Consider the following 12,979-nt stretch of genomic DNA (forward strand, 5'->3'; position numbering starts at 1 on the left):
ATTATATAAAAATGACCTTCCCTACACAGGATACAGACCTAGCTGCCTATGCTGTCATGAACTTCCCCAGGCAACTGGAGCCTCAGCACATGGCTTAGCTACATATTAACTTTTGGCATTGCTCCTAGGTCTGTTCTTGCCGTAAACTCATGTTATAAATCATTTTCAGTTTATTAAAATTCAAAATACATACATAAAAATTAAGTATTAAAATCAGATGTAGACACTAAAAATTCCTTAACAATGTATAAGACCCATTTGCCCTCTCTCACAGCCTTTGGTGCTTTTTCCTTCTGAACAGGCATGCTTAGGAGGAATTTATTTGAAAGTCAGATTTCCTGGACTTCAAAGGACTCCAAATATTGGAGATGTTGAGGAATATATTTTCCTGCTTTTCCCAACTGAGTTCTAAGAAGCTGGAAGACTGGCTGGAGCTATATTGAAGAAAACAGGTCAGAGAAGAGAACGAGAAATCCACTGTGACATCATTGGGAAAAACGAAACTAACCCTTTTCACTGACTTGATCATCCTTTCCCTCTTCTTTGATCAGAGTTCTTCCCTTCTCCTCTGAGACTTCCATGTGCTTCTACCCTCCCTGTCTTCCAAAGCCCATGTCTAGGGTCACCTATAGATAGCCTGGCCACATTCCTCGCCTTCACCAATTGGACAGAGAATGGTTTTAAACGTTGCCGTGCACAGATTGGAGTTTTGATCTTTGCTGTTATATAGTAATCTATACTATATATTAATAGTAAACACTGTTATGGTAACCACTTCATCAATACTATCTTCATTAAAATTAGCGATAATTACCATTAATAGAAATTTTGTCATGCGAAAGAAACAGTCAACTGCAAGAAATATCCTAATTTGCTGAAAAATTCCCCACCTTCACCATGAAACATCTTATGCGAAATCCTCCCCCATGAAAAGGAGATAACATACATGTTAGAATAGACATGGTCATATCCAATGTGGACAATTATACCACTGACAGAAGTACTTAACTACACTTCAGGAGGAAGTTTTAGCAAATATTTCCTTAGAGTATTTGGTTCAGGAGAGAAGAATGAGATTTAAATCTGGATTCAAAAACATCTCCCTGGACACTTTACTTCCAATGGAAACATCTGAACATTAACAATCCACTTTCTTCTTTGGCTCTCCCTTTTACCAGACCCTCTTATTGTCTTATGCTTAACATTTATAGAGCCATATTTAGATAAAGCAAGAAAATGAATAAGGGATTAAAAACAAACTCATCTTTGCATGATACATACAATGAAATGTCCTAAATATCATTAATGACCAGGCTCCCATCTTTCCATGTCACACTTTTTTCTTGGATTTCTACTCTATCACATTTGATAAGGTAAGTATAAAATAATTACAGGAACATGGATACTCCAGGTATCCTGGAAGACAAAAAGTAGCACATTTGTGTTTTTTCCTAAGTGGAAAAAAATAGAAATAAAACAACCTAAAGTAGCAGTTTCCAAAGTGTGGACTCTGGACCGGTAGTAATAACATCACTAAGAACTTGTTAAAAATGCAAATTATCAAGGCTCCATCTCATAGATATTGAATCAGAAAACCAGTAGTACAGCCCAACAAGCTGCGTTTTAATAAGCTCTCCAGGTGATTCTGATGCATCCTGAAGTCTGAGAACCACTGACATAAAGGAAGTTTTTCTAATTAGTATCAGTGTATTATCTTTACCTGTGTTCACACCTCGATGTCTTTAAAGACTCTCATTTCTTGACCAAGGCCAAAATAATAGATGCTATGCAAGTAGCCCAGAGACAACTATGAAGTTGTACATCAGTACCAAAAAACTGAATTGAGTCTGGAATATATTAGATTATATGGCTAAAGGATCTCTGAAGATGTAATTAAGGTTACTAATCAACTGACTTTAAAAGAACGAGATTATCCAGGTGGACCCAATCTAATCACATGGGCCCTTAAAATCAGAGCTCTTTCTCCAGCTGGATAGCAGAAGGGGACATCCGGAGAGTCAAAATAGAAGGATTTGACCTGCTATTGCTGCCTTGAAAATGAAGGGGGCTGCGTGTCAAGGAAATAGGGACCTCAGTCCTACAACTGCAAGAAACTGGATTCTGAAAACCACCATAAAGCTTGGAAGCAGATGCACCTTGATTTCAGACTTGGTAGGGTGCTGAGCTGAGAGGACCTAGTTGAGACATACTGTGCCCAGATTCTGACTTCACAGACTATGAGATAATGAATGGGTGTTATTTTAAGCTGCTAAATTTGTGGTAATTTGTTATGGCAGCAACAGTAAACAAATACTGAATATTAACTTAAAATGCTGTTTCAGCCATCCCACGTTGTGCAATGAACTTGCTGCTTTTGACAGCAACAGAAGCAAGTGGCAATTTAACATTCAGAACATGAGGTCGCCACTAGTAAACTTCTGTAATATGCGGAATATCTGGACTATCCCTTTGGCTTGCTAAAGGCAATCACGCCTTCAGCACATTTGTCTTAAGGGCACATTCACTTTCCTTGTAGGCTGGACAGCAGCATCTAATATTCATATATCAGTCTCTGGAAACTAGAAAGAGGTGCCTCTCTCTTTTCTTTTCTTTGTTCTCCTCCTTCAGAGGAATCTTTCTATGTGAAGGAAACTTAGCTCACAAGGTTCAGAGAAGAGCCACAACGTAGCCCCACTGCCATAACTTGGTGGAATTTAATCTGTGACATATTGTCAAATCTCAGCACATAAGAGAAAAGAGAGTCTTCAAATGAGAGTTTGCTTCAGCCGTTTTTCACTTTGCAGACATTTAATTCTTTTTATTTAAGGGAAGCACAAACAGGGATTCTCATAAGTTTACCCACATGGTGGAGTCCCCAAGCCTTCGAAGACATCAGGCCAACAAGGAAATTTGGAGCAAAGGTGAGAGGTGGTAGATTTGTTTGCTAGGGCTGCTATTAGAAAAAGTACCATGACTAGGTGGCTTAAATAACAGGCATTTATTTCCTCATGGTTCTGGAGGCGAGCAGTCCAAGATCAAGATGTTGGCAGGATTGGTATCTTCTGAAGGCTTTGCCTTTGGCTTATAGATAGCCGTCTTCTTCTGGTGTCTTCACCTCATCTTCTCTCTGTGTGTGTCTATGTCCTAACTCCTCTCTTATAAAGACATTAGTCATACTGGATTAGGGCTGGCCCCAATGACCTCATTTAACTTTAATTACTTCTTTAAAGACCCTGCCTCCAAATACAGTCATATTCTGTCATGCTGGGGATTAGGACTTCAACATATGAATTACGGGGCAGGGGCACAATTCAGCCCATAGCAGGTGGCATCCAGTTACTTACTTCAGGAGTGTAGCCTCATTTATTCATGGCTACCAGTGATCCTTCCAGACAGGGCATCAGAAACTTTGTCACTTTTGTGAAGGGGCTCTAGAAGAGGTTTACCTCTCATGTATGGCCAGAGAGGATACTAGGTATGTTTGTAAAACTTAGGTAATAGGAAGATACAGAGCTATGATAAAGCAAAGTCTATGGGGAGACCTGTTGCCTTTCTATTGCATTGTACGTTTGTATTGGTTTACAGCAGAAAGCTTCTCAAGAAACCATACGCATGCTGTTTATATCAGAGTTACTAGGAAATTCCATTAAATTAGAAAAACATTCGCATTTATCCATTTAACTGGTCCTCTCTCTTTCATGCTCTTCATCCTTCCTGAAGTATCCACATGATGGAAATAATTCAGTTTTCTTTAATTTCATGTATTTCCTTCACTGAACATAAAAGCTAATTAAAATAATCCTTGATATTTATTGCATCAATGTGGCAGACACTGCCCTGAGTGGTTTACATGCGTTATCTCATTAAACTGCTAATGACCCTATGAGAGAAATACTTACTGCTATCCCAATGTCAGAAAAGGCAACTGAGGTTTAGAGATTCAATATCTTGCCAAAAGTCACACAAGTAACTATCAAGGTCTGTTCAACTGCCTCTTTGATGGTGATTAGCTTCAGAATATAACAGGCAAAACTCCTATCACAGAATGAAGAAAAGTGGCATTATCATTCATGAGTTCCCATATATAATGAAAAAATATATTGGCTAGAGGTAACTCACTAATTGTATTGCTATATAACATAAGCTCTGGCCATCAAACTGTCATTACAAAGTTTGGGTGCTTCTGTGTGTGAAACATTTCATGGGCTTGTAGAGGTGGGAAACCTCTTTCTATTTCATACTGAATTATAAGATTCTCTATAAATAAAGCATTACATTCATATATCTAAAATGAAATTAATAATAGAATATAATCTTCAGACAAGTGACAAACTACTCCGGTACTCAGGTCAAAATCATTAACATAACGGCTATGACTACCTACTTCTGAGACAACACTAAAAATGAATGGGAATTTTCAAGAGTGAAAAGAGGAACAGCAAGCATTCCCTTGGAGAAGACAAAGACACCTACATCAAAAGCAACGTAGGTTAGCAAAAGCAAACCTAGACCAATTCTTTCCCAGGAATGCAAACTAAGCTGTAGCTTACATTAATAAACTTCTTGCTAGAAAAAAAAAATTCAATACTTGAATGACACTACAAATTCCTGTTGACCTATTTCAAGTAAACTATTACCACTTCCTAGTAATATTTTTACTTATCTAGCAATCTGTGGAGAGCAGCTGTTCTCTTTTCTTGTCAAGCCTTGAACTGAAACAACGGCCTCTGCAAATTCAGAGCCATGACCAGGACTCCAGCTTCACTGAGAGCCTGGACATCTGCTTGGAAATGCCTCAACATCTATCCTCATCCCAAAAAGTGGAGAGGGACATTGCCCTCTGCTGGTTAAAATTCTGGGCCACAGCATATATATCCCTCAAAAAGGTGAAATAAAGATTCCAGATAAACATGTGCTGCAAAAATTTTCCACCAGCAGCACTGCACTATAAGAAATGTTAAAGGAAATTTTTTGGCCACAGTAAAATTATATCAGATGGAGACCTGAGTCTACACAAAGGAATGAAGAGCACCAAAAATGGTAAATATGAGTAAATACAAAAAAAAATTGTCCTCATTTTTAAGTTACTTAGAAGATAATTGAGCCTCTGTTCCTCCCTGTTCCACAGAAAGCCACATATTGTCCTGTGGGGCCAGCCGCATCCCTGAGATAAGATGGTCACGGTCAGAGTAAACAGATTTGTCCGTATGGGTGAGGGATGCCGGAGGTGTTTTTAACTGCAACAAAGAGGAGACTGTCATCATCAATGACCTGTTCACTGCATAACCTACATGGTCTACATGTTCCTGTATTATTTCATACATGGCAACTTCAGTAGCACAGTCAAGGCTGAGAAAGAGAAGCTTGTCAGAAATGGGAAGGCCATCTCTATCTTCCAGAAGCAAGATGCCGCCTACATCAAATGGGATGATGCTGGTGCTGAATATGTTGTGGAGTTCATTGGGCCTGGAGTTCACTTGAAGGGTGGAGCCAAAAGTGTCATCATCTCTGCCCCTTCTATTGATGCCTGCATATTTGTGATGCTCCCATCTTCAACTCAGTCTCCATCCTAGACTCCCTGAACCATGAGAAGTATGACAACTTTCTCAAGCTTATCAGCAATGCCTCTTGCACCACAACTAATTTGCCTCCTGGACAAAAGTCATCCAGGATAATTTTGGCATTATGAAGGCAGCACAGTCTATGTCATCACTGACACTCAGTCTGTGGATATGGGAAACTGACATGACAGTGTATGGCTGTGCAGAACATCATCCCTGCATCTACTAGAGCTGCCAAGGTTGTGGGCAAGGTCATCCCTGAGTTGAATGAGAAGTTCACTGGCATGACTTTATGTGTCCCCACCCTCAAGGTGTTTCATTAGGATCTGACCTACTGTCTGGAGAAACTGCCAAGTACAATGACATCAAAAAGGTGGTGAAGCAGATGTCAGAGGTCCCTTTCAAGGGTATCCTGGGCTACAGTGAAAATGAAGATGTCTCCTATGACTTTAACAATGATACCTACTCTTCCACTTTTGATGCTGGGGCTGGAACTGACCTCAACGACCACTTTGTCAAACTCATTTCCTGATATGACAATGAATTTGATTACAGAAACAGGGTGGTGTGCCCTATGGTCCACAAGGCCTCCAAAGAGTAAGGATGCCCTGGACTACCAGTCCCAGCAACAGCAAGAGAGGAAGAGAGAGGTCTCCAGCTGCTGGGGAGTCCTTGCCCCAACTCAATCTCCTAACACACCGAGAATCTCCCGTCCTCAACACAGTGTCCATCCCAGACTCCCTAAAGAAGAGGAGTGGCTTAGAGAGTGCTACATTGTCACATTCCATCAATATAGTATGCTGTACTCCACAAAAAAGACACTTGACTGTTTAAGACAAAAATAAAAACAATATGCTGCGGTTTATAAATGTATGGTGGAGTTTGTAAATGTATGACAAATAGCACAAAGAACAGGAGGGAAGAATAGCAGTATACTGTCATAAAGTAGAGAAGAGATACAATACTATTTGAAAGTAAACTGTGATAACTTAAATATGCATATATAAATCCTAGACATAAAGCAATCACTAAAAAAAAATAGAGGTATAGATAATAAATTGAGTGGAGATAAAATGATATTCAAAAATATTCAACCAAAAAGATAACAGAAGAGGAAGAAAAAACAATAACAACAAAAACCCTGAAACAAATAAAAAACATAGAACAAGATCATAGATTTAACCCAATCACACTAATAGTTACAATAAAGGTAAGTAGGCAGATTGGACTCTAAAATAAAAACCAGTAAGAATCATATTTTAAATGTAAAACACAGTTAGGTTCAAATAAAAAGATGAGGGAAAAGATATTATGCAATCATTAAATATAAGAGAGTTGGAGAAACTATTTTAATATCAGACAAAGCAGACTTCAGAGCAAGGAATATCATTAGGGAGAAAAGGGACCTTTTGTGATGATAAAGGGGCCGATCATGAGCAATACATAACAACTTTAAATAAACATGCACCCAAGAACAGAACTCCAAAAAAACAGTATGCAAAAATTAGTAGGTTGAAAAGAGAAACAAAAAATCTGTAATTACAATTGGTTTCAAAATTTACCTCTCAGTAATTCCTAGAACAACCGGGCAGAAGATCAGTAAAGATACAGGAGACTTGAACAGCATCCTCAACGAACTGGACCTCATGGATAGTTATCACACACTCTAGCCAACAACAGCAGAATATACATTGGCCCTGAAAAAGTGACCTTAGACCAAGTGGACCTGAGACACAAAGTAAGTCTCAACAATTTTCTTAATAGACAGTTTCAAAACTTATACTCAGTAATAATAGCTAACTTTATTTTTTTTTTTCACTGAGGAATAGCTGCTCTGAGCTAACATCTATTGCCTCTAACATCTATCTTCCTCTTTTTTCACTTGAGCAAGATTAGCCCTGAGCTAACATCTGTGCCAATCTTCCTTTATTTTGTATGTGGGTTAGCACCACAACATCGCTGATGAGTGGTGTAGGTCCACATCCGGGATCCAAACCCACAAACCCGGGCAACAAAGCAGAGCGTGCCGAACTTAACCACTACACCATGGGGCTGGCTCCTAGCTAAGATTTTTTATTAAGATGAATATACATAACATAAAATTTACCATTTTAACCATTTTGAGCATACAATTCAGTGGCTTTAAGTACATTCATATTATTCAAATTTTAAAGTATTAAATTAAATCAAAATATGTTCTCTGACTACAATAGATTTAAATAAGACATCAATAACAAAAGATATCCATAAAGTCCCCCAATATGGGGAAATTAAACAAAATAATTCTAAATGAGCCACAGGTCAAGGAAGAAGTCACAAGGGAATTTATAAAATATTTTGAACTAAAAGAAAATGAAAGCATAACTTATCAAAACCTTAGATGCAGCTAAAGCAGTGCTTAGAGGGGAATCAATCTATAGCTTTAAATGCTTATATAAGAAAAGAAGAAAGATCTAATATCCATGATCAGAGCTTCAGTCCTAAGAATCTAGTAAAGAAGAGAAAATTAAACCCAAAGAGGTAGAAAGAAGAAAAAATAAAGTTAAAACTGAAAATCAGTAACACAGAAAATAGACCAACAATAGAGAAAATCAACAAGAGCAAATGCTGGATCTTTGCAAAGATCAGTTAAACTGATCTAGCTAGGCCAATCAAGAATAGCGAAAAGATAAATTACAGTCTTTTGTAAATTAAAGAAGGACTATTGCTGCAGAGGCTATCAACGTTAAATGGGAATTAAAAGGGAATATTATGAACAACCTTATGCCAATAAATTTGACAACATTAATGAAATGAGAAAACTATTTGAAAGATGCAAATTACCAAAACTGATTCAAAAAGAAATAATAAAATTGAGTATGCTTATTTAGAGAAATAGAGTTTGTAATTTAACATTTTCCCACAGAGAGACTTTCAGTCCCAGAAAAATCCTGAAGAAAATACAAGCAAATCAAACCCAGCAATGTTAAAATACGCCATAACCAAGGACAAGTCATCCAAGAAAGTATGGTTGATTAAACATTCAAACATAAATATAATGTAGCAAGAGAAAAAGCATATAATCACCTGAACAGATGCAGAAAAAGTATTTGACAAAATCCAATACCCATACATGATTAAAAAAAAAATTCAGCCAACTAGGAATAGCAGGGAATTTACTCAACTCAATAAAGAGATTCTGAAAAACCTACAGAAATCATCACATTTAAAGGAAAAAACTAAATGGGTTCCCCATGAGACTAGAACAAGGCAAGAATGTCCTCACCACTTCAATTCGCTGTTGTACCATAAGCTCTAGTAAGTACAATAACTTAAGACATATAGCTATTTGCACATAACATAATCATCTATGCAGAAAGTCCTAAAAAGCTAATAAATGAATTTAACAAGAATTGAGGATGCAAGGCCAATATATCTAAATCAACTCTATTTCTGTATGCTAGCAATGAACTGGAAAATTTTTTGAAACATTTATACAAGTACACCATCCAAAAATATGAAATACTGAGGGAAAAATCTGCCAAAAGATAAGTTAAGACCTGTATACTGAAAATAAAACATTGCTCAGAGAAATTAAAGAAGACTTCAAAAAAGGCAGATATAAGCTATGTTGGTTGAATCCAAGACTCAAGATTGTTAAAGCGTCGGTTCTACCCAAACTGATCCACAGACTCAGCAAATCCCAGTCAAAATCCCAGAAGCCTTAGCTGCAGATATTGACAAGATAATCTGAAAATTTTTATAGAAATGGAGAGAAATGAGAATGCCCAAATAAGTTTGGAAAACAAAGATGGAAGTTAGAAGACTAAATCTACAGTAATCAAGAAAACATAATACCATAGTAAAAAGATATATATGTATCAATGGAATAGAATATAAAACTCATATATAGACTCTTACATACATTGTTAATTGATTTTCAATATAGATGACAGGGTGATTAAATGGGGCATAGAAAGTCTTTTCAACAAATTGTGCTGAAACAACTAAATATCCCCATGGAAACAATTGAAATTCAACTATCACCTGACACCATTCACAAACAAAAACTCAAATTTGTTAATCATTCCAACTGTGAAATTTCTAGATTAAAAAAAGCACAAATCGTTGCAAGCTTGGAGAGGGCAAAGATTTCGTGATAGGACACAAGCATGAACTACAATAAAATGTTGATAAATGTAGATATATTGACTTCATTAAAAACAAAAACTTCCTCTCTTCAATAAAAGCTGTTAAGAAATGAAAGGACAAGATTAGGTAATACATATATCTGACAAAAAACTTTTATGCAGAATATATAAAGAGTTCTTAAACTTAAAAATAAGAACACATACATACCCACACAATTTAAAATGCCCAAAAGGTCTGAACAGACACGCTACAAAGGAAGATATACAAATGGTCAATAAGCACAGGAAAAAATGTTCAGTATGAAATCAGACTGCACAGGCTAACTAGAATGGCTAAATTAAAACGACAAACCAAGTGATAAAAACGATGCAGAGCAACTGGAACTCTCCTACACTGCTGGTAGGAACATAAAATACTACAAATACTTTGGAAAAGAGTTTGAGAGCTTCTTAAAAAGTTGAAGATATACCTATCAGGGTTACCCAGAAATTCCACTCTTAGGTATTAATCTAACAGAAATGAAAACATATGTCCACAAAAATTTGTTCCTGAATGTTCATAAGCAGCTTTATTCTCACAGGTTCCAAAAACTGGAAACAACCAAAGTGTCCAATCATAGGTAAATAAACAGATTGTGGTATATCCATTAACTGGAATGTAAGTCTGCAACAAGAACAACAAAATAAACTATGGATGCAGCAACAACATAGCTGAATCTCAAAAATATGAAGATGAGCAAAAAATAAACACACAAGATTGCATACATTCTAACTCCATCTATATGAAATTCTAGACAAGGAAAAGCTATTTTACTGTGAGAAATAAGTCACCGGTTTCCTGGGGCCAGGATAGGAAGAACCAAATGGAAGGAATATATGGGTACTTTTTACGGAGTGAAGGGGGTATTCTATGTCTTGATTTCGGTGGTATGTATAAGTTACACATTCGTTAAAACTCATCGTACTGTGCGCTTAAAATGGGTGCATTGTATCATAGGTATGCTTCAATAAAACAGAAAGGGAAAAACACAAACCTGGAGGCCTTTCTCCAAGCTATGTGATCCTCTAATTCCCTCTTCTTGGTTCAATTCCCAAAAAACTCCTACTCTTTCCTCACATGTCCTGGTATGTGCCCTTTGACCTTATTACCTGGAGAAGTTACTCCTGCCTCTAACCTGCGATCTTCTTGTTACCAACAATACCCATGGCCCTAGATCTTTACGGAAAGTGGGATATAGACTTCTCAACTTTGCTCTCACTAATTCCTGAAATACACTCAGAGATACTTCTTGTTTTCCCATTTTTACTAAATCTAACTATAGGGAAAGAGAAGTAGATGATGATAACCAAGAATGGAGAAAATTATATAGTTACCAAATTTTTGACAGAATACTAGAATAGCCTATGCATTCTAAGGTCTACCTTCAATGATCTAATAAGCAAGATGCTAAATATTTGCCCGTGGAATCAGTCTACAAAACTAAGAGTGCCCTAGATGTTAGAACAAGTTACTAGAGCTTAGTCTTTCTGTGATATGTGGTATGTTCTGCTATATCTGGTAAATTCTTGTTCCCTCCAATACCAAGAAGTGGTAAAGATTTTACATCACTTTAGATTAAGACATACTTGATGTTAAACATCCATTCTATCACTTATGTCTATGACCCTGAGGCAAACAGCTTCAGATGTAAAATGGCTGGGCTGCCTCCTTAGAGGAGAGCAAGATCACCTTTCACAGCTGCTAGGATTTCAGATTGTCCATTATGTCCTTCCTGTCATCTCCTACCCTTTTATCCATTGCAGGTTTCCATGTCTTCACACTGGCATCATATTATAGAGAAGCATGCAACTAGGCAGTAGGTTTAGAACTGATAAATAGGAAGTAAGGAAGAAAAAGTTTCTAAACAGATAAGTAAATGATGAAAGCAAATTTTAATAAGATTACTTTGCCAGAGATCAGAATTCTCCAAAAATCACTCAATTTGATAAGGCTCTTAAGTAATTACTTATTTTCATATTATGTTTTTTAGAAAAGGGGAAAGATAGAAGAAAAACAGAAAGAGTCAAATATACTACTTATCACTGCCACATATACCTTTCTGAAGAATAACATAGTCATATAGGCCCCTACTTGAAAATCTTCGGTGCTTTCCCATTTCCTAGAAATCAAAGCCTGAACTCAAGTGTCTGACATTCAAGGTTTTTCACACTCTCACCTGAGCCTATTTTCCTCAATGTGCCTCATGCTCCATTAAAATCAAAAAGTTCACTGTTTCTCGTAAACATCTCCTGCTTTTCAATTTCTGACCTTTTGCTCGTGGATCTGATCTTCTGCAGTGTCTTTTCCTCCACCAATCAAATAATGCAAATCTTTCCTGTCTTCAAGGTCTAATTCAAATGTCTCTTCCTCCATCAATCTGACTTCCCACCACCTCCCGACATCAGAACTCTGTACTCTTTCCTCAGAATTCCCACAACCCTTTGTACAGTTCCTGCTCTAAAATCCAAGAATCTGCCTCTTCCTGTTAATATCTTCCTAGTTCTCATGGGAATAATAATTGATGAATGAATGAATGAAGATCCCATGGTTCTTCTAAAAAAGCACTTTACTGAGAACTTTCTTAAGTCAAACCCTTATAAATAGGTTAACACGTACCACAATTCTTTTTTTTGAACTTCAGCTGCTCGCCACCATCTAGCCTGTTGGTCCTCTTTTATAGAGAGGTAGAAAACACACGCCCTTATAGATATTCTTCACAGTCGAATGCGTGTTCCTTACTGTTCCTTATCACCTTCAAATGTGTGAAACGATGGATGGTTCCAGTAGTGTTTCTTTAAAGGGGATGCAAGGGGAGAGTCTGTTCTATGGTTGGCAGCCACAACATGTGTTTACACGGTCCATCACAGGACAAAACCACTTCACAGTGTATATGCTGTATTAATCAGGTTTGGTAACACAAACAAACAATCCTGAAATGTAAATAGTTTGCAACAATAAACATGCATTTCTTACTCACTGGTCTGAGGGTTGCTGCAACTCTGCCCAGCTCTGCTGTATAAATCTTCCTATTCTGGGACTCAGACTAATGGAGAGCTATATCTGCTATCACACAAATAAAAACACACAGCCAGGCTTAACAATGACATAGAAAGTATATTCTGCCTGGTGGAAGGCACTGGTGGTCACATGGCAAAAGGAATGGATGTATACCATCTGGGGAAGGAGCACATAGTTGAGAACAATAATAAAATCCACCACATATGGTTGACTAAGCTGAAAGAGTAGCC

General features: G+C 37.2%; 1 pseudogene; it reads left to right on the forward strand.

Annotated features, from left to right (window-relative positions):
• The first annotated feature begins 5,256 nt into the window (after nt 1-5,256).
• LOC124231434 (glyceraldehyde-3-phosphate dehydrogenase-like) lies at nt 5,257-6,162 on the forward strand (annotated as a pseudogene).
• The last annotated feature ends 6,817 nt before the right edge of the window (nt 6,163-12,979 follow it).

Source organism: Equus quagga, chromosome 21, assembly GCF_021613505.1.
Source record: "Equus quagga isolate Etosha38 chromosome 21, UCLA_HA_Equagga_1.0, whole genome shotgun sequence".
In the NCBI taxonomy this organism is placed as follows: domain Eukaryota; kingdom Metazoa; phylum Chordata; class Mammalia; order Perissodactyla; family Equidae; genus Equus; species Equus quagga.